The sequence below is a fragment of the Hoplias malabaricus genome, chromosome 8 (assembly GCF_029633855.1).
Source record: "Hoplias malabaricus isolate fHopMal1 chromosome 8, fHopMal1.hap1, whole genome shotgun sequence".
NCBI lineage: Eukaryota > Metazoa > Chordata > Actinopteri > Characiformes > Erythrinidae > Hoplias > Hoplias malabaricus.
In genome coordinates, this window is record NC_089807.1 from 22259425 (window position 1) to 22277558 (window position 18134).

The following is an 18134-nucleotide window of genomic DNA, read 5'->3' on the forward strand; positions in this document are numbered from 1 at the left end:
TCCGTCACTGCCTTCAGCAGATTGCACTCTGGCATGCCAGCGCATCTGCAGGCAGGCACCTGGCCATGATATCCGGCAGTGGCGCGAGGGAAAAGAAAAGTCTTCTTCGAGCCGGATTTGAACCCGCGACCTAAGGTTCGCCTTATTAACAACTACAGTCCTCTGCTCTACCAACTGAGCTATCAAACGTGCTAGCCTAAAGAGTTGGACTGAAAACTGACAAGTGCATTTAGGACAGACTCGGATGCTCTCCTATGATTGTAGAACGAGTACATCTGGCAAAAGCCTAGCCCTAGCCCCTGAACTTAATCCTATCTCCTTCCTTTCAGACATGGCTGAAAACGGTGTCCCTGGTGGTCTAGTGGCTAGGATTCGGCGCTCTCACCGCCGCGGCCTGGGTTTGATTCCCGGTCAGGGAAGCGTGTGCTTTCTTGCACACCAAGTCCACTACAAGACTCTGGAAGCCCCCCACCCACATGCTGTGTAGGTTAAAGGAATGTAAAGCGTCCTCCTTCTGCTACTTCCTTTTTTGCCAAACTTCTAAACGACACGTTGCTGCCTCATTCACCACCTCCACACACCCACACCAGCGTGGCTTTATGCTTTCAAGTCTGCAAGTCTTTTAGGGAGGCAAGATAATGTTTGAGAAATTTGAATGGAACAGTGTAAATGATCCGTCACTGCCTTCAGCAGATTGCACTCTGGCATGCCAGCGCATCTGCAGGCAGGCACCTGGCCATGATATCCGGCAGTGGCGCGAGGGAAAAGAAAAGTCTTCTTTGAGCCGGATTTGAACCCACGACCTAAGGATCGCCTTATTAACAACTACAGTCCTCTGCTCTATCAACTGAGCTTTCAAAGGTGCTAGCCTAAAGAGTTGGACTGAAAACTGACAAGTGCATTTAGGACAGACTCGGATGCTCTCCTATGATTGTAGAACGAGTACATCTGGCAAAAGCCTAGCCCTAGCCCCTGAACTTAATCCTATCTCCTTCCTTTCAGACGTGGCTGAAAGCGGTGTCCCTGGTGGTCTAGTGGCTAGGATTCGGCGCTCTCACCGCCGTGGCCCGGGTTCGATTCCCGGTCAGGGAAGCGTGTGCTTTCTTGCACACCAAGTCCACTACAAGACTCTGGAAGCCCCCCACCCACATGCTGTGTAGGTTAAAGGAATGTAAAGCGTCCTCCTTCTGCTACTTCCTTTTTTGCCAAACTTCTAAACGACACGTTGCTGCCTCATTCACCACCTCCACACACCCACACCAGCGTGGCTTTATGCTTTCAAGTCTGCAAGTCTTTTAGGGAGGCAAGATAAAGTTTGAGAAATTTGAATGGAACAGTGTAAATTATCCGTCACTGCCTTCAGCATATTGCACTCTGGCATGCCAGCACATCTGCAGGCAGGCACCTGGCCATGATATCCGGCAGTGGCGCGAGGGAAAAGAAAAGTCTTCTTCGAGCCGGATTTGAACCCGCGACCTAAGGATCGCCTTATTAACAACTACAGTCCTCTGCTCTACCAACTGAGCTATCAACGGTGCTAGCCTAAAGAGTTGGGCTGAAAACTGACAAGTGCATTTAGGACAGACTCGGATGCTCTCCTATGATTGTAGAACGAGTACATCTGGCAAAAGCCTAGCCCTAGCCCCTGAACTTAATCCTATCTCCTTCCTTTCAGACGTGGCTGAAAACGGTGTCCCTGGTGGTCTAGTGGCTAGGATTCGGCGCTCTCACCGCCGCGGCCCGGGTTTGATTCCCGGTCAGGGAAGCGTGTGCTTTCTTGCACACCAAGTCCACTACAAGACTCTGGAAGCCCCCCACCCACATGCTGTGTAGGTTAAAGGAATGTAAAGCGTCCTCCTTCTGCTACTTCCTTTTTTGCCAAACTTCTAAACGACACGTTGCTGCCTCATTCACCACCTCCACACACCCACACCAGCGTGGCTTTATGCTTTCAAGTCTGCAAGTCTTTTAGGGAGGCAAGATAAAGTTTGAGAAATTTGAATGGAACAGTGTAAATTATCCGTCACTGCCTTCAGCATATTGCACTCTGGCATGCCAGCACATCTGCAGGCAGGCACCTGGCCATGATATCCGGCAGTGGCGCGAGGGAAAAGAAAAGTCTTCTTCGAGCCGGATTTGAACCCGCGACCTAAGGGTCGCCTTATTAACAACTACAGTCCTCTGCTCTACCAACTGAGCTATCAAAGGTGCTAGCCTAAAGAGTTGGACTGAAAACTGACAAGTGCATTTAGGACAGACTCGGATGCTCTCCTATGATTGTAGAATGAGTACATCTGGCAAAAGCCTAGCCCTAGCCCCTGAACTTAATCCTATCTCCTTCCTTTCAGACGTGGCTTAAAACGGTGTCCCTGGTGGTCTAGTGGCTAGGATTCGGCGCTCTCACCGCCGTGGCCCGGGTTCGATTCCCGGTCAGGGAAGCGTGTGCTTTCTTGCACACCAAGTCCACTACAAGACTCTGGAAGCCCCCCACCCACATGCTGTGTAGGTTAAAGGAATGTAAAGCGTCCTCCTTCTGCTACTTCCTTTTTTGCCAAACTTCTAAACGACACGTTGCTGCCTCATTCACCACCTCCACACACCCACACCAGCGTGGCTTTATGCTTTCAAGTCTGCAAGTCTTTTAGGGAGGCAAGATAAAGTTTGAGAAATTTGAATGGAACAGTGTAAATTATCCGTCACTGCCTTCAGCATATTGCACTCTGGCATGCCAGCACATCTGCAGGCAGGCACCTGGCCATGATATCCGGCAGTGGCGCGAGGGAAAAGAAAAGTCTTCTTCGAGCCGGATTTGAACCCGCGACCTAAGGATCGCCTTATTAACAACTACAGTCCTCTGCTCTACCAACTGAGCTATCAACGGTGCTAGCCTAAAGAGTTGGGCTGAAAACTGACAAGTGCATTTAGGACAGACTCGGATGCTCTCCTATGATTGTAGAACGAGTACATCTGGCAAAAGCCTAGCCCTAGCCCCTGAACTTAATCCTATCTCCTTCCTTTCAGACGTGGCTGAAAACGGTGTCCCTGGTGGTCTAGTGGCTAGGATTCGGCGCTCTCACCGCCGCGGCCCGGGTTTGATTCCCGGTCAGGGAAGCGTGTGCTTTCTTGCACACCAAGTCCACTACAAGACTCTGGAAGCCCCCCACCCACATGCTGTGTAGGTTAAAGGAATGTAAAGCGTCCTCCTTCTGCTACTTCCTTTTTTGCCAAACTTCTAAACGACACGTTGCTGCCTCATTCACCACCTCCACACACCCACACCAGCGTGGCTTTATGCTTTCAAGTCTGCAAGTCTTTTAGGGAGGCAAGATAAAGTTTGAGAAATTTGAATGGAACAGTGTAAATTATCCGTCACTGCCTTCAGCATATTGCACTCTGGCATGCCAGCACATCTGCAGGCAGGCACCTGGCCATGATATCCGGCAGTGGCGCGAGGGAAAAGAAAAGTCTTCTTCGAGCCGGATTTGAACCCGCGACCTAAGGGTCGCCTTATTAACAACTACAGTCCTCTGCTCTACCAACTGAGCTATCAAAGGTGCTAGCCTAAAGAGTTGGACTGAAAACTGACAAGTGCATTTAGGACAGACTCGGATGCTCTCCTATGATTGTAGAATGAGTACATCTGGCAAAAGCCTAGCCCTAGCCCCTGAACTTAATCCTATCTCCTTCCTTTCAGACGTGGCTTAAAACGGTGTCCCTGGTGGTCTAGTGGCTAGGATTCGGCGCTCTCACCGCCGCGGCCCGGGATCGATTCCCGGTCAGGGAAGCGTGTGCTTTCTTGCACACCAAGTCCACTACAAGACTCTGGAAGCCCCCCACGCACATGCTGTGTAGGTTAAAGGAATGTAAAGCGTCCTCCTTCTGCTACTTCCTTTTTTGCCAAACTTCTAAACGACACGTTGCTGCCTCATTCACCACCTCCACACACCCACACCAGCGTGGCTTTATGCTTTCAAGTCTGCAAGTCTTTTAGGGAGGCAAGATAATGTTTGAGAAATTTGAATGGAACAGTGTAAATGATCCGTCACTGCCTTCAGCAGATTGCACTCTGGCATGCCAGCGCATCTGCAGGCAGGCACCTGGCCATGATATCCGGCAGTGGCGCGAGGGAAAAGAAAAGACTTCTTCGAGCCGGATTTGAACCCGCGACCTAAGGATCGCCTTATTAACAACTCCAGTTCTCTGCTCTACCAACTGAACTATCAAAGGTGCTAGCCTAAAGAGTTGGACTGAAAACTGACAAGTGCATTTAGGACAGACTCGGATGCTCTCCTATGATTGTAGAACGAGTACATCTGGCAAAAGCCTAGCCCTAGCCCCTGAACTTAATCCTATCTCCTTCCTTTCAGACATGGCTGAAAACGGTGTCCCTGGTGGTCTAGTGGCTAGGATTCGGCGCTCTCACCGCCGCGGGCCCGGGTTTGAATCCCGGTTAGGGAAGCGTGTGCTTTCTTGCACACCAAGTCCACTACAAGACTCTGGAAGCCCCCCACCCACATGCTGTGTAGGTTAAAGGAATGTAAAGCGTCCTCCTTCTGCTACTTCCTTTTTTGCCAAACTTCTAAACGACACGTTGCTGCCTCATTCACCACCTCCACACACCCACACCAGCGTGGCTTTATGCTTTCAAGTCTGCAAGTCTTTTAGGGAGGCAAGATAAAGTTTGAGAATTATTAACAACTACAGTCCTCTGCTCTACCAACTGAGCTATCAAAGGTGCTAGCCTAAAGAGTTGGACTGAAAACTGACAAGTGCATTTAGGACAGACTCGGATGCTCTCCTATGATTGTAGAACGAGTACATCTGGCAAAAGCCTAGCCCTAGCCCCTGAACTTAATCCTATCTCCTTCCTTTCAAACGTGGCTGAAAACGGTGTCCCTGGTGGTCTAGTGGCTAGGATTCGGCGCTCTCACCGCCGCGGCCCGGGTTTGATTCCCGGTCAGGGAAGCGTGTGCTTTCTTGCACACCAAGTCCACTACAAGACTCTGGAAGCCCCCCACCCACATGCTGTGTAGGTTAAAGGAATGTAAAGCGTCCTCCTTCTGCTACTTCCTTTTTTGCCAAACTTCTAAACGACACGTTGCTGCCTCATTCACCACCTCCACACACCCACACCAGCGTGGCTTTATGCTTTCAAGTCTGCAAGTCTTTTAGGGAGGCAAGATAAAGTTTGAGAATTATTAACAACTACAGTCCTCTGCTCTACCAACTGAGCTATCAAAGGTGCTAGCCTAAAGAGTTGGACTGAAAACTGACAAGTGCATTTAGGACAGACTCGGATGCTCTCCTATGATTGTAGAACGAGTACATCTGGCAAAAGCCTAGCCCTAGCCCCTGAACTTAATCCTATCTCCTTCCTTTCAGACATGGCTGAAAACGGTGTCCCTGGTGGTCTAGTGGCTAGGATTCGGCGCTCTCACCGCCGCGGCCTGGGTTTGATTCCCGGTCAGGGAAGCGTGTGCTTTCTTGCACACCAAGTCCACTACAAGACTCTGGAAGCCCCCCACCCACATGCTGTGTAGGTTAAAGGAATGTAAAGCGTCCTCCTTCTGCTACTTCCTTTTTTGCCAAACTTCTAAACGACACGTTGCTGCCTCATTCACCACCTCCACACACCCACACCAGCGTGGCTTTATGCTTTCAAGTCTGCAAGTCTTTTAGGGAGGCAAGATAATGTTTGAGAAATTTGAATGGAACAGTGTAAATTATCCGTCACTGCCTTCAGCATATTGCACTCTGGCATGCCAGCGCATCTGCAGGCAGGCACCTGGCCATGATATCCGGCAGTGGCGCGAGGGAAAAGAAAAGTCTTCTTCGAGCCGGATTTGAACCCGCGACCTAAGGATCGCCTTATTAACAACTACAGTCCTCCGCTCTACCAACTGAGCTATCAAAGGTGCTAGCCTAAAGAGTTGGACTGAAAACTGACAAGTGCATTTAGGACAGACTCGGATGCTCTCCTATGATTGTAGAACGAGTACATCTGGCAAAAGCCTAGCCCTAGCCCCTGAACTTAATCCTATCTCCTTCCTTTCAGAGGTTGCTGAAAACGGTGTCCCTGGTGGTCTAGTGGCTAGGATTCGGCGCTCTCACCGCCGCGGCCTGGGTTCGATTCCCGGTCAGGGAAGCGTGTGCTTTCTTGCACACCAAGTCCACTACAAGACTCTGGAAGCCCCCCACCCACATGCTGTGTAGGTTAAAGGAATGTAAAGCGTCCTCCTTCTGCTACTTCCTTTTTTGCCAAACTTCTAAACGACACGTTGCTGCCTCATTCACCACCTCCACACACCCACACCAGCGTGGCTTTATGCTTTCAAGTCTGCAAGTCTTTTAGGGAGGCAAGATAAAGTTTGAGAATTATTAATAACTACAGTCCTCTGCTCTACCAACTGAGCTATCAAAGGTGCTAGCCTAAAGAGTTGGACTGAAAACTGACAAGTGCATTTAGGACAGACTCGGATGCTCTCCTATGATTGTAGAACGAGTACATCTGGCAAAAGCCTAGCCCTAGCCCCTGAACTTAATCCTATCTCCTTCCTTTCAGACGTGGCTGAAAACGGTGTCTCTGGTGGTCTAGTGGCTAGGATTCGGCGCTCTCACCGCCGCGGCCCCGGTTCGATTCCCGGTCAGGGAAGCGTGTGCTTTCTTGCACACCAAGTCCACTACAAGACTCTGGAAGCCCCCCACCCACATGCTGTGTAGGTTAAAGGAATGTAAAGCGTCCTCCTTCTGCTACTTCCTTTTTTGCCAAACTTCTAAACGACACGTTGCTGCCTCATTCACCACCTCCACACACCCACACCAGCGTGGCTTTATGCTTTCAAGTCTGCAAGTCTTTTAGGGAGGCAAGATAAAGTTTGAGAAATTTGAATGGAACAGTGTAAATGATCCGTCACTGCCTTCAGCAGATTGCACTCTGGCATGCCAGCGCATCTGCAGGCAGGCACCTGGCCATGATATCCCGCAGTGGCGCGAGGGAAAAGAAAAGTCTTCTTCGAGCCGGATTTGAACCCGCAACCTAAGGATCGCCTTATTAACAACTACAGTCCTCTGCTCTACCAACTGAGCTATCAAAGGTGCTAGCCTAAAGAGTTGGACTGTAAACTGACAAGTGCATTTAGGACAGACTCGGATGCTCTCCTATGATTGTAGAACGAGTACATCTGGCAAAAGCCTAGCCCTAGCCCCTGAACTTAATCCTATCTCCTTCCTTTCAGACGTGGCTGAAAACGGTGTCCCTGGTGGTCTAGTGGCTAGGATTCGGCGCTCTCACCGCCGTGGCCCCGGTTCGATTCCCGGTCAGGGAAGCGTGTGCTTTCTTGCACACCAAGTCCACTACAAGACTCTGGAAGCCCCCCACCCACATGCTGTGTAGGTTAAAGGAATGTAAAGCGTCCTCCTTCTGCTACTTCCTTTTTTGCCAAACTTCTAAACGACACGTTGCTGCCTCATTCACCACCTCCACACACCCACACCAGCGTGGCTTTATGCTTTCAAGTCTGCAAGTCTTTTAGGGAGGCAAGATAAAGTTTGAGAAATTTGAATGGAACAGTGTAAATTATCCGTCACTGCCTTCAGCAGATTGCACTCTGGCATGCCAGCGCATCTGCAGGCAGGCACCTGGCCATGATATCCGGCAGTGGCGCGAGGGAAAAGAAAAGTCTTCTTCGAGCCGGATTTGAACCCGCGACCTAAGGTTCGCCTTATTAACAACTACAGTCCTCTGCTCTACCAACTGAGCTATCAAACGTGCTAGCCTAAAGAGTTGGACTGAAAACTGACAAGTGCATTTAGGACAGACTCGGATGCTCTCCTATGATTGTAGAACGAGTACATCTGGCAAAAGCCTAGCCCTAGCCCCTGAACTTAATCCTATCTCCTTCCTTTCAGACATGGCTGAAAACGGTGTCCCTGGTGGTCTAGTGGCTAGGATTCGGCGCTCTCACCGCCGCGGCCTGGGTTTGATTCCCGGTCAGGGAAGCGTGTGCTTTCTTGCACACCAAGTCCACTACAAGACTCTGGAAGCCCCCCACCCACATGCTGTGTAGGTTAAAGGAATGTAAAGCGTCCTCCTTCTGCTACTTCCTTTTTTGCCAAACTTCTAAACGACACGTTGCTGCCTCATTCACCACCTCCACACACCCACACCAGCGTGGCTTTATGCTTTCAAGTCTGCAAGTCTTTTAGGGAGGCAAGATAATGTTTGAGAAATTTGAATGGAACAGTGTAAATGATCCGTCACTGCCTTCAGCAGATTGCACTCTGGCATGCCAGCGCATCTGCAGGCAGGCACCTGGCCATGATATCCGGCAGTGGCGCGAGGGAAAAGAAAAGTCTTCTTTGAGCCGGATTTGAACCCACGACCTAAGGATCGCCTTATTAACAACTACAGTCCTCTGCTCTATCAACTGAGCTTTCAAAGGTGCTAGCCTAAAGAGTTGGACTGAAAACTGACAAGTGCATTTAGGACAGACTCGGATGCTCTCCTATGATTGTAGAACGAGTACATCTGGCAAAAGCCTAGCCCTAGCCCCTGAACTTAATCCTATCTCCTTCCTTTCAGACGTGGCTGAAAGCGGTGTCCCTGGTGGTCTAGTGGCTAGGATTCGGCGCTCTCACCGCCGTGGCCCGGGTTCGATTCCCGGTCAGGGAAGCGTGTGCTTTCTTGCACACCAAGTCCACTACAAGACTCTGGAAGCCCCCCACCCACATGCTGTGTAGGTTAAAGGAATGTAAAGCGTCCTCCTTCTGCTACTTCCTTTTTTGCCAAACTTCTAAACGACACGTTGCTGCCTCATTCACCACCTCCACACACCCACACCAGCGTGGCTTTATGCTTTCAAGTCTGCAAGTCTTTTAGGGAGGCAAGATAAAGTTTGAGAAATTTGAATGGAACAGTGTAAATTATCCGTCACTGCCTTCAGCATATTGCACTCTGGCATGCCAGCACATCTGCAGGCAGGCACCTGGCCATGATATCCGGCAGTGGCGCGAGGGAAAAGAAAAGTCTTCTTCGAGCCGGATTTGAACCCGCGACCTAAGGATCGCCTTATTAACAACTACAGTCCTCTGCTCTACCAACTGAGCTATCAACGGTGCTAGCCTAAAGAGTTGGGCTGAAAACTGACAAGTGCATTTAGGACAGACTCGGATGCTCTCCTATGATTGTAGAACGAGTACATCTGGCAAAAGCCTAGCCCTAGCCCCTGAACTTAATCCTATCTCCTTCCTTTCAGACGTGGCTGAAAACGGTGTCCCTGGTGGTCTAGTGGCTAGGATTCGGCGCTCTCACCGCCGCGGCCCGGGTTTGATTCCCGGTCAGGGAAGCGTGTGCTTTCTTGCACACCAAGTCCACTACAAGACTCTGGAAGCCCCCCACCCACATGCTGTGTAGGTTAAAGGAATGTAAAGCGTCCTCCTTCTGCTACTTCCTTTTTTGCCAAACTTCTAAACGACACGTTGCTGCCTCATTCACCACCTCCACACACCCACACCAGCGTGGCTTTATGCTTTCAAGTCTGCAAGTCTTTTAGGGAGGCAAGATAAAGTTTGAGAAATTTGAATGGAACAGTGTAAATTATCCGTCACTGCCTTCAGCATATTGCACTCTGGCATGCCAGCACATCTGCAGGCAGGCACCTGGCCATGATATCCGGCAGTGGCGCGAGGGAAAAGAAAAGTCTTCTTCGAGCCGGATTTGAACCCGCGACCTAAGGGTCGCCTTATTAACAACTACAGTCCTCTGCTCTACCAACTGAGCTATCAAAGGTGCTAGCCTAAAGAGTTGGACTGAAAACTGACAAGTGCATTTAGGACAGACTCGGATGCTCTCCTATGATTGTAGAATGAGTACATCTGGCAAAAGCCTAGCCCTAGCCCCTGAACTTAATCCTATCTCCTTCCTTTCAGACGTGGCTTAAAACGGTGTCCCTGGTGGTCTAGTGGCTAGGATTCGGCGCTCTCACCGCCGCGGCCCGGGATCGATTCCCGGTCAGGGAAGCGTGTGCTTTCTTGCACACCAAGTCCACTACAAGACTCTGGAAGCCCCCCACGCACATGCTGTGTAGGTTAAAGGAATGTAAAGCGTCCTCCTTCTGCTACTTCCTTTTTTGCCAAACTTCTAAACGACACGTTGCTGCCTCATTCACCACCTCCACACACCCACACCAGCGTGGCTTTATGCTTTCAAGTCTGCAAGTCTTTTAGGGAGGCAAGATAATGTTTGAGAAATTTGAATGGAACAGTGTAAATGATCCGTCACTGCCTTCAGCAGATTGCACTCTGGCATGCCAGCGCATCTGCAGGCAGGCACCTGGCCATGATATCCGGCAGTGGCGCGAGGGAAAAGAAAAGACTTCTTCGAGCCGGATTTGAACCCGCGACCTAAGGATCGCCTTATTAACAACTCCAGTTCTCTGCTCTACCAACTGAACTATCAAAGGTGCTAGCCTAAAGAGTTGGACTGAAAACTGACAAGTGCATTTAGGACAGACTCGGATGCTCTCCTATGATTGTAGAACGAGTACATCTGGCAAAAGCCTAGCCCTAGCCCCTGAACTTAATCCTATCTCCTTCCTTTCAGACATGGCTGAAAACGGTGTCCCTGGTGGTCTAGTGGCTAGGATTCGGCGCTCTCACCGCCGCGGGCCCGGGTTTGAATCCCGGTTAGGGAAGCGTGTGCTTTCTTGCACACCAAGTCCACTACAAGACTCTGGAAGCCCCCCACCCACATGCTGTGTAGGTTAAAGGAATGTAAAGCGTCCTCCTTCTGCTACTTCCTTTTTTGCCAAACTTCTAAACGACACGTTGCTGCCTCATTCACCACCTCCACACACCCACACCAGCGTGGCTTTATGCTTTCAAGTCTGCAAGTCTTTTAGGGAGGCAAGATAAAGTTTGAGAATTATTAACAACTACAGTCCTCTGCTCTACCAACTGAGCTATCAAAGGTGCTAGCCTAAAGAGTTGGACTGAAAACTGACAAGTGCATTTAGGACAGACTCGGATGCTCTCCTATGATTGTAGAACGAGTACATCTGGCAAAAGCCTAGCCCTAGCCCCTGAACTTAATCCTATCTCCTTCCTTTCAAACGTGGCTGAAAACGGTGTCCCTGGTGGTCTAGTGGCTAGGATTCGGCGCTCTCACCGCCGCGGCCCGGGTTTGATTCCCGGTCAGGGAAGCGTGTGCTTTCTTGCACACCAAGTCCACTACAAGACTCTGGAAGCCCCCCACCCACATGCTGTGTAGGTTAAAGGAATGTAAAGCGTCCTCCTTCTGCTACTTCCTTTTTTGCCAAACTTCTAAACGACACGTTGCTGCCTCATTCACCACCTCCACACACCCACACCAGCGTGGCTTTATGCTTTCAAGTCTGCAAGTCTTTTAGGGAGGCAAGATAAAGTTTGAGAATTATTAACAACTACAGTCCTCTGCTCTACCAACTGAGCTATCAAAGGTGCTAGCCTAAAGAGTTGGACTGAAAACTGACAAGTGCATTTAGGACAGACTCGGATGCTCTCCTATGATTGTAGAACGAGTACATCTGGCAAAAGCCTAGCCCTAGCCCCTGAACTTAATCCTATCTCCTTCCTTTCAGACATGGCTGAAAACGGTGTCCCTGGTGGTCTAGTGGCTAGGATTCGGCGCTCTCACCGCCGCGGCCTGGGTTTGATTCCCGGTCAGGGAAGCGTGTGCTTTCTTGCACACCAAGTCCACTACAAGACTCTGGAAGCCCCCCACCCACATGCTGTGTAGGTTAAAGGAATGTAAAGCGTCCTCCTTCTGCTACTTCCTTTTTTGCCAAACTTCTAAACGACACGTTGCTGCCTCATTCACCACCTCCACACACCCACACCAGCGTGGCTTTATGCTTTCAAGTCTGCAAGTCTTTTAGGGAGGCAAGATAATGTTTGAGAAATTTGAATGGAACAGTGTAAATTATCCGTCACTGCCTTCAGCATATTGCACTCTGGCATGCCAGCGCATCTGCAGGCAGGCACCTGGCCATGATATCCGGCAGTGGCGCGAGGGAAAAGAAAAGTCTTCTTCGAGCCGGATTTGAACCCGCGACCTAAGGATCGCCTTATTAACAACTACAGTCCTCCGCTCTACCAACTGAGCTATCAAAGGTGCTAGCCTAAAGAGTTGGACTGAAAACTGACAAGTGCATTTAGGACAGACTCGGATGCTCTCCTATGATTGTAGAACGAGTACATCTGGCAAAAGCCTAGCCCTAGCCCCTGAACTTAATCCTATCTCCTTCCTTTCAGAGGTTGCTGAAAACGGTGTCCCTGGTGGTCTAGTGGCTAGGATTCGGCGCTCTCACCGCCGCGGCCCGGGTTCGATTCCCGGTCAGGGTAGCGTGTGCTTTCTTGCACACCAAGTCCACTACAAGACTCTGGAAGCCCCCCACCCACATGCTGTGTAGGTTAAAGGAATGTAAAGCGTCCTCCTTCTGCTACTACCTTTTTTGCCAAACTTCTAAACGACACGTTGCTGCCTCATTCACCACCTCCACACACCCACACCAGCGTGGCTTTATGCTTTCAAGTCTGCAAGTCTTTTAGGGAGGCAAGATAAAGTTTGAGAATTATTAATAACTACAGTCCTCTGCTCTACCAACTGAGCTATCAAAGGTGCTAGCCTAAAGAGTTGGACTGAAAACTGACAAGTGCATTTAGGACAGACTCGGATGCTCTCCTATGATTGTAGAACGAGTACATCTGGCAAAAGCCTAGCCCTAGCCCCTGAACTTAATCCTATCTCCTTCCTTTCAGACGTGGCTGAAAACGGTGTCTCTGGTGGTCTAGTGGCTAGGATTCGGCGCTCTCACCGCCGCGGCCCCGGTTCGATTCCCGGTCAGGGAAGCGTGTGCTTTCTTGCACACCAAGTCCACTACAAGACTCTGGAAGCCCCCCACCCACATGCTGTGTAGGTTAAAGGAATGTAAAGCGTCCTCCTTCTGCTACTTCCTTTTTTGCCAAACTTCTAAACGACACGTTGCTGCCTCATTCACCACCTCCACACACCCACACCAGCGTGGCTTTATGCTTTCAAGTCTGCAAGTCTTTTAGGGAGGCAAGATAAAGTTTGAGAAATTTGAATGGAACAGTGTAAATGATCCGTCACTGCCTTCAGCAGATTGCACTCTGGCATGCCAGCGCATCTGCAGGCAGGCACCTGGCCATGATATCCCGCAGTGGCGCGAGGGAAAAGAAAAGTCTTCTTCGAGCCGGATTTGAACCCGCGACCTAAGGATCGCCTCATTAACAACTACAGTCCTCTGCTCTACCAACTGAGCTATCAAAGGTGCTAGCCTAAAGAGTTGGACTGTAAACTGACAAGTGCATTTAGGACAGACTCGGATGCTCTCCTATGATTGTAGAACGAGTACATCTGGCAAAAGCCTAGCCCTAGCCCCTGAACTTAATCCTATCTCCTTCCTTTCAGACGTGGCTGAAAACGGTGTCCCTGGTGGTCTAGTGGCTAGGATTCGGCGCTCTCACCGCCGTGGCCCCGGTTCGATTCCCGGTCAGGGAAGCGTGTGCTTTCTTGCACACCAAGTCCACTACAAGACTCTGGAAGCCCCCCACCCACATGCTGTGTAGGTTAAAGGAATGTAAAGCGTCCTCCTTCTGCTACTTCCTTTTTTGCCAAACTTCTAAACGACACGTTGCTGCCTCATTCACCACCTCCACACACCCACACCAGCGTGGCTTTATGCTTTCAAGTCTGCAAGTCTTTTAGGGAGGCAAGATAAAGTTTGAGAATTATTAACAACTACAGTCCTCTGCTCTACCAACTGAGCTATCAAAGGTGCTAGCCTAAAGAGTTGGACTGAAAACTGACAAGTGCATTTAGGACAGACTCGGATGCTCTCCTATGATTGTAGAACGAGTACATCTGGCAAAAGCCTAGCCCTAGCCCCTGAACTTAATCCTATCTCCTTCCTTTCAGACATGGCTGAAAACGGTGTCCCTGGTGGTCTAGTGGCTAGGATTCGGCGCTCTCACCGCCGCGGCCTGGGTTTGATTCCCGGTCAGGGAAGCGTGTGCTTTCTTGCACACCAAGTCCACTACAAGACTCTGGAAGCCCCCCACCCACATGCTGTGTAGGTTAAAGGAATGTAAAGCGTCCTCCTTCTGCTACTTCCTTTTTTGCCAAACTTCTAAACGACACGTTGCTGCCTCATTCACCACCTCCACACACCCACACCAGCGTGGCTTTATGCTTTCAAGTCTGCAAGTCTTTTAGGGAGGCAAGATAATGTTTGAGAAATTTGAATGGAACAGTGTAAATTATCCGTCACTGCCTTCAGCATATTGCACTCTGGCATGCCAGCGCATCTGCAGGCAGGCACCTGGCCATGATATCCGGCAGTGGCGCGAGGGAAAAGAAAAGTCTTCTTCGAGCCGGATTTGAACCCGCGACCTAAGGATCGCCTTATTAACAACTACAGTCCTCCGCTCTACCAACTGAGCTATCAAAGGTGCTAGCCTAAAGAGTTGGACTGAAAACTGACAAGTGCATTTAGGACAGACTCGGATGCTCTCCTATGATTGTAGAACGAGTACATCTGGCAAAAGCCTAGCCCTAGCCCCTGAACTTAATCCTATCTCCTTCCTTTCAGAGGTTGCTGAAAACGGTGTCCCTGGTGGTCTAGTGGCTAGGATTCGGCGCTCTCACCGCCGCGGCCCGGGTTCGATTCCCGGTCAGGGAAGCGTGTGCTTTCTTGCACACCAAGTCCACTACAAGACTCTGGAAGCCCCCCACCCACATGCTGTGTAGGTTAAAGGAATGTAAAGCGTCCTCCTTCTGCTACTACCTTTTTTGCCAAACTTCTAAACGACACGTTGCTGCCTCATTCACCACCTCCACACACCCACACCAGCGTGGCTTTATGCTTTCAAGTCTGCAAGTCTTTTAGGGAGGCAAGATAAAGTTTGAGAATTATTAATAACTACAGTCCTCTGCTCTACCAACTGAGCTATCAAAGGTGCTAGCCTAAAGAGTTGGACTGAAAACTGACAAGTGCATTTAGGACAGACTCGGATGCTCTCCTATGATTGTAGAACGAGTACATCTGGCAAAAGCCTAGCCCTAGCCCCTGAACTTAATCCTATCTCCTTCCTTTCAGACGTGGCTGAAAACGGTGTCTCTGGTGGTCTAGTGGCTAGGATTCGGCGCTCTCACCGCCGCGGCCCCGGTTCGATTCCCGGTCAGGGAAGCGTGTGCTTTCTTGCACACCAAGTCCACTACAAGACTCTGGAAGCCCCCCACCCACATGCTGTGTAGGTTAAAGGAATGTAAAGCGTCCTCCTTCTGCTACTTCCTTTTTTGCCAAACTTCTAAACGACACGTTGCTGCCTCATTCACCACCTCCACACACCCACACCAGCGTGGCTTTATGCTTTCAAGTCTGCAAGTCTTTTAGGGAGGCAAGATAAAGTTTGAGAAATTTGAATGGAACAGTGTAAATGATCCGTCACTGCCTTCAGCAGATTGCACTCTGGCATGCCAGCGCATCTGCAGGCAGGCACCTGGCCATGATATCCCGCAGTGGCGCGAGGGAAAAGAAAAGTCTTCTTCGAGCCGGATTTGAACCCGCGACCTAAGGATCGCCTCATTAACAACTACAGTCCTCTGCTCTACCAACTGAGCTATCAAAGGTGCTAGCCTAAAGAGTTGGACTGTAAACTGACAAGTGCATTTAGGACAGACTCGGATGCTCTCCTATGATTGTAGAACGAGTACATCTGGCAAAAGCCTAGCCCTAGCCCCTGAACTTAATCCTATCTCCTTCCTTTCAGACGTGGCTGAAAACGGTGTCCCTGGTGGTCTAGTGGCTAGGATTCGGCGCTCTCACCGCCGTGGCCCCGGTTCGATTCCCGGTCAGGGAAGCGTGTGCTTTCTTGCACACCAAGTCCACTACAAGACTCTGGAAGCCCCCCACCCACATGCTGTGTAGGTTAAAGGAATGTAAAGCGTCCTCCTTCTGCTACTTCCTTTTTTGCCAAACTTCTAAACGACACGTTGCTGCCTCATTCACCACCTCCACACACCCACACCAGCGTGGCTTTATGCTTTCAAGTCTGCAAGTCTTTTAGGGAGGCAAGATAAAGTTTGAGAAATTTGAATGGAACAGTGTAAATTATCCGTCACTGCCTTCAGCAGATTGCACTCTGGCATGCCAGCGCATCTGCAGGCAGGCACCTGGCCATGATATCCGGCAGTGGCGCGAGGGAAAAGAAAAGTCTTCTTCGAGCCGGATTTGAACCCGCGACCTAAGGTTCGCCTTATTAACAACTACAGTCCTCTGCTCTACCAACTGAGCTATCAAACGTGCTAGCCTAAAGAGTTGGACTGAAAACTGACAAGTGCATTTAGGACAGACTCGGATGCTCTCCTATGATTGTAGAACGAGTACATCTGGCAAAAGCCTAGCCCTAGCCCCTGAACTTAATCCTATCTCCTTCCTTTCAGACATGGCTGAAAACGGTGTCCCTGGTGGTCTAGTGGCTAGGATTCGGCGCTCTCACCGCCGCGGCCCGGGTTTGATTCCCGGTCAGGGAAGCGTGTGCTTTCTTGCACACCAAGTCCACTACAAGACTCTGGAAGCCCCCCACCCACATGCTGTGTAGGTTAAAGGAATGTAAAGCGTCCTCCTTCTGCTACTTCCTTTTTTGCCAAACTTCTAAACGACACGTTGCTGCCTCATTCACCACCTCCACACACCCACACCAGCGTGGCTTTATGCTTTCAAGTCTGCAAGTCTTTTAGGGAGGCAAGATAATGTTTGAGAAATTTGAATGGAACAGTGTAAATGATCCGTCACTGCCTTCAGCAGATTGCACTCTGGCATGCCAGCGCATCTGCAGGCAGGCACCTGGCCATGATATCCGGCAGTGGCGCGAGGGAAAAGAAAAGTCTTCTTTGAGCCGGATTTGAACCCACGACCTAAGGATCGCCTTATTAACAACTACAGTCCTCTGCTCTACCAACTGAGCTTTCAAAGGTGCTAGCCTAAAGAGTTGGACTGAAAACTGACAAGTGCATTTAGGACAGACTCGGATGCTCTCCTATGATTGTAGAACGAGTACATCTGGCAAAAGCCTAGCCCTAGCCCCTGAACTTAATCCTATCTCCTTCCTTTCAGACATGGCTGAAAGCGGTGTCCCTGGTGGTCTAGTGGCTAGGATTCGGCGCTCTCACCGCCGTGGCCCGGGTTCGATTCCCGGTCAGGGAAGCGTGTGCTTTCTTGCACACCAAGTCCACTACAAGACTCTGGAAGCCCCCCACCCACATGCTGTGTAGGTTAAAGGAATGTAAAGCGTCCTCCTTCTGCTACTTCCTTTTTTGCCAAACTTCTAAACGACATGTTGCTGCCTCATTCACCACCTCCACACACCCACACCAGCGTGGCTTTATGCTTTCAAGTCTGCAAGTCTTTTAGGGAGGCAAGATAAAGTTTGAGAATTATTAACAACTACAGTCCTCTGCTCTACCAACTGAGCTATCAAAGGTGCTAGCCTAAAGAGTTGGACTGAAAACTGACAAGTGCATTTAGGACAGACTCGGATGCTCTCCTATGATTGTAGAACGAGTACATCTGGCAAAAGCCTAGCCCTAGCCCCTGAACTTAATCCTATCTCCTTCCTTTCAGACATGGCTGAAAACGGTGTCCCTGGTGGTCTAGTGGCTAGGATTCGGCGCTCTCACCGCCGTGGCCCCGGTTCGATTCCCGGTCAGGGAAGCGTGTGCTTTCTTGCACACCAAGTCCACTACAAGACTCTGGAAGCCCCCCACCCACATGCTGTGTAGGTTAAAGGAATGTAAAGCGTCCTCCTTCTGCTACTTCCTTTTTTGCCAAACTTCTAAACGACACGTTGCTGCCTCATTCACCACCTCCACACACCCACACCAGCGTGGCTTTATGCTTTCAAGTCTGCAAGTCTTTTAGGGAGGCAAGATAAAGTTTGAGAAATTTGAATGGAACAGTGTAAATGATCCGTCACTGCCTTCAGCAGATTGCACTCTGGCATGCCAGCGCATCTGCAGGCAGGCACCTGGCCATGATATCCGGCAGTGGCGCGAGGGAAAAGAAAAGTCTTCTTCG

The 18134-nt window shown here is 50.2% G+C and overlaps 5 non-coding genes across 5 annotated transcripts; all 5 read left to right on the plus strand.

The window, feature by feature from the left end:
- Positions 1 to 1020: 1020 nt before the first annotated feature.
- trnae-cuc (transfer RNA glutamic acid (anticodon CUC)) lies at positions 1021 to 1092 on the plus strand. Its single transcript has one exon. It is a non-coding gene; the product is annotated as a tRNA-Glu (tRNA).
- Positions 1093 to 2366: 1274 nt separating this feature from the next.
- trnae-cuc (transfer RNA glutamic acid (anticodon CUC)) lies at positions 2367 to 2438 on the plus strand. Its single transcript has one exon. It is a non-coding gene; the product is annotated as a tRNA-Glu (tRNA).
- A 6161-nt stretch (positions 2439 to 8599) lies between these two features.
- Positions 8600 to 8671, plus strand: trnae-cuc (transfer RNA glutamic acid (anticodon CUC)). Its single transcript has one exon. It is a non-coding gene; the product is annotated as a tRNA-Glu (tRNA).
- A 5995-nt stretch (positions 8672 to 14666) lies between these two features.
- On the plus strand, positions 14667 to 14738 carry trnae-cuc (transfer RNA glutamic acid (anticodon CUC)). The gene has a single exon. It is a non-coding gene; the product is annotated as a tRNA-Glu (tRNA).
- Positions 14739 to 17192: 2454 nt separating this feature from the next.
- Positions 17193 to 17264, plus strand: trnae-cuc (transfer RNA glutamic acid (anticodon CUC)). The gene has a single exon. It is a non-coding gene; the product is annotated as a tRNA-Glu (tRNA).
- The last annotated feature ends 870 nt before the right edge of the window (positions 17265 to 18134 follow it).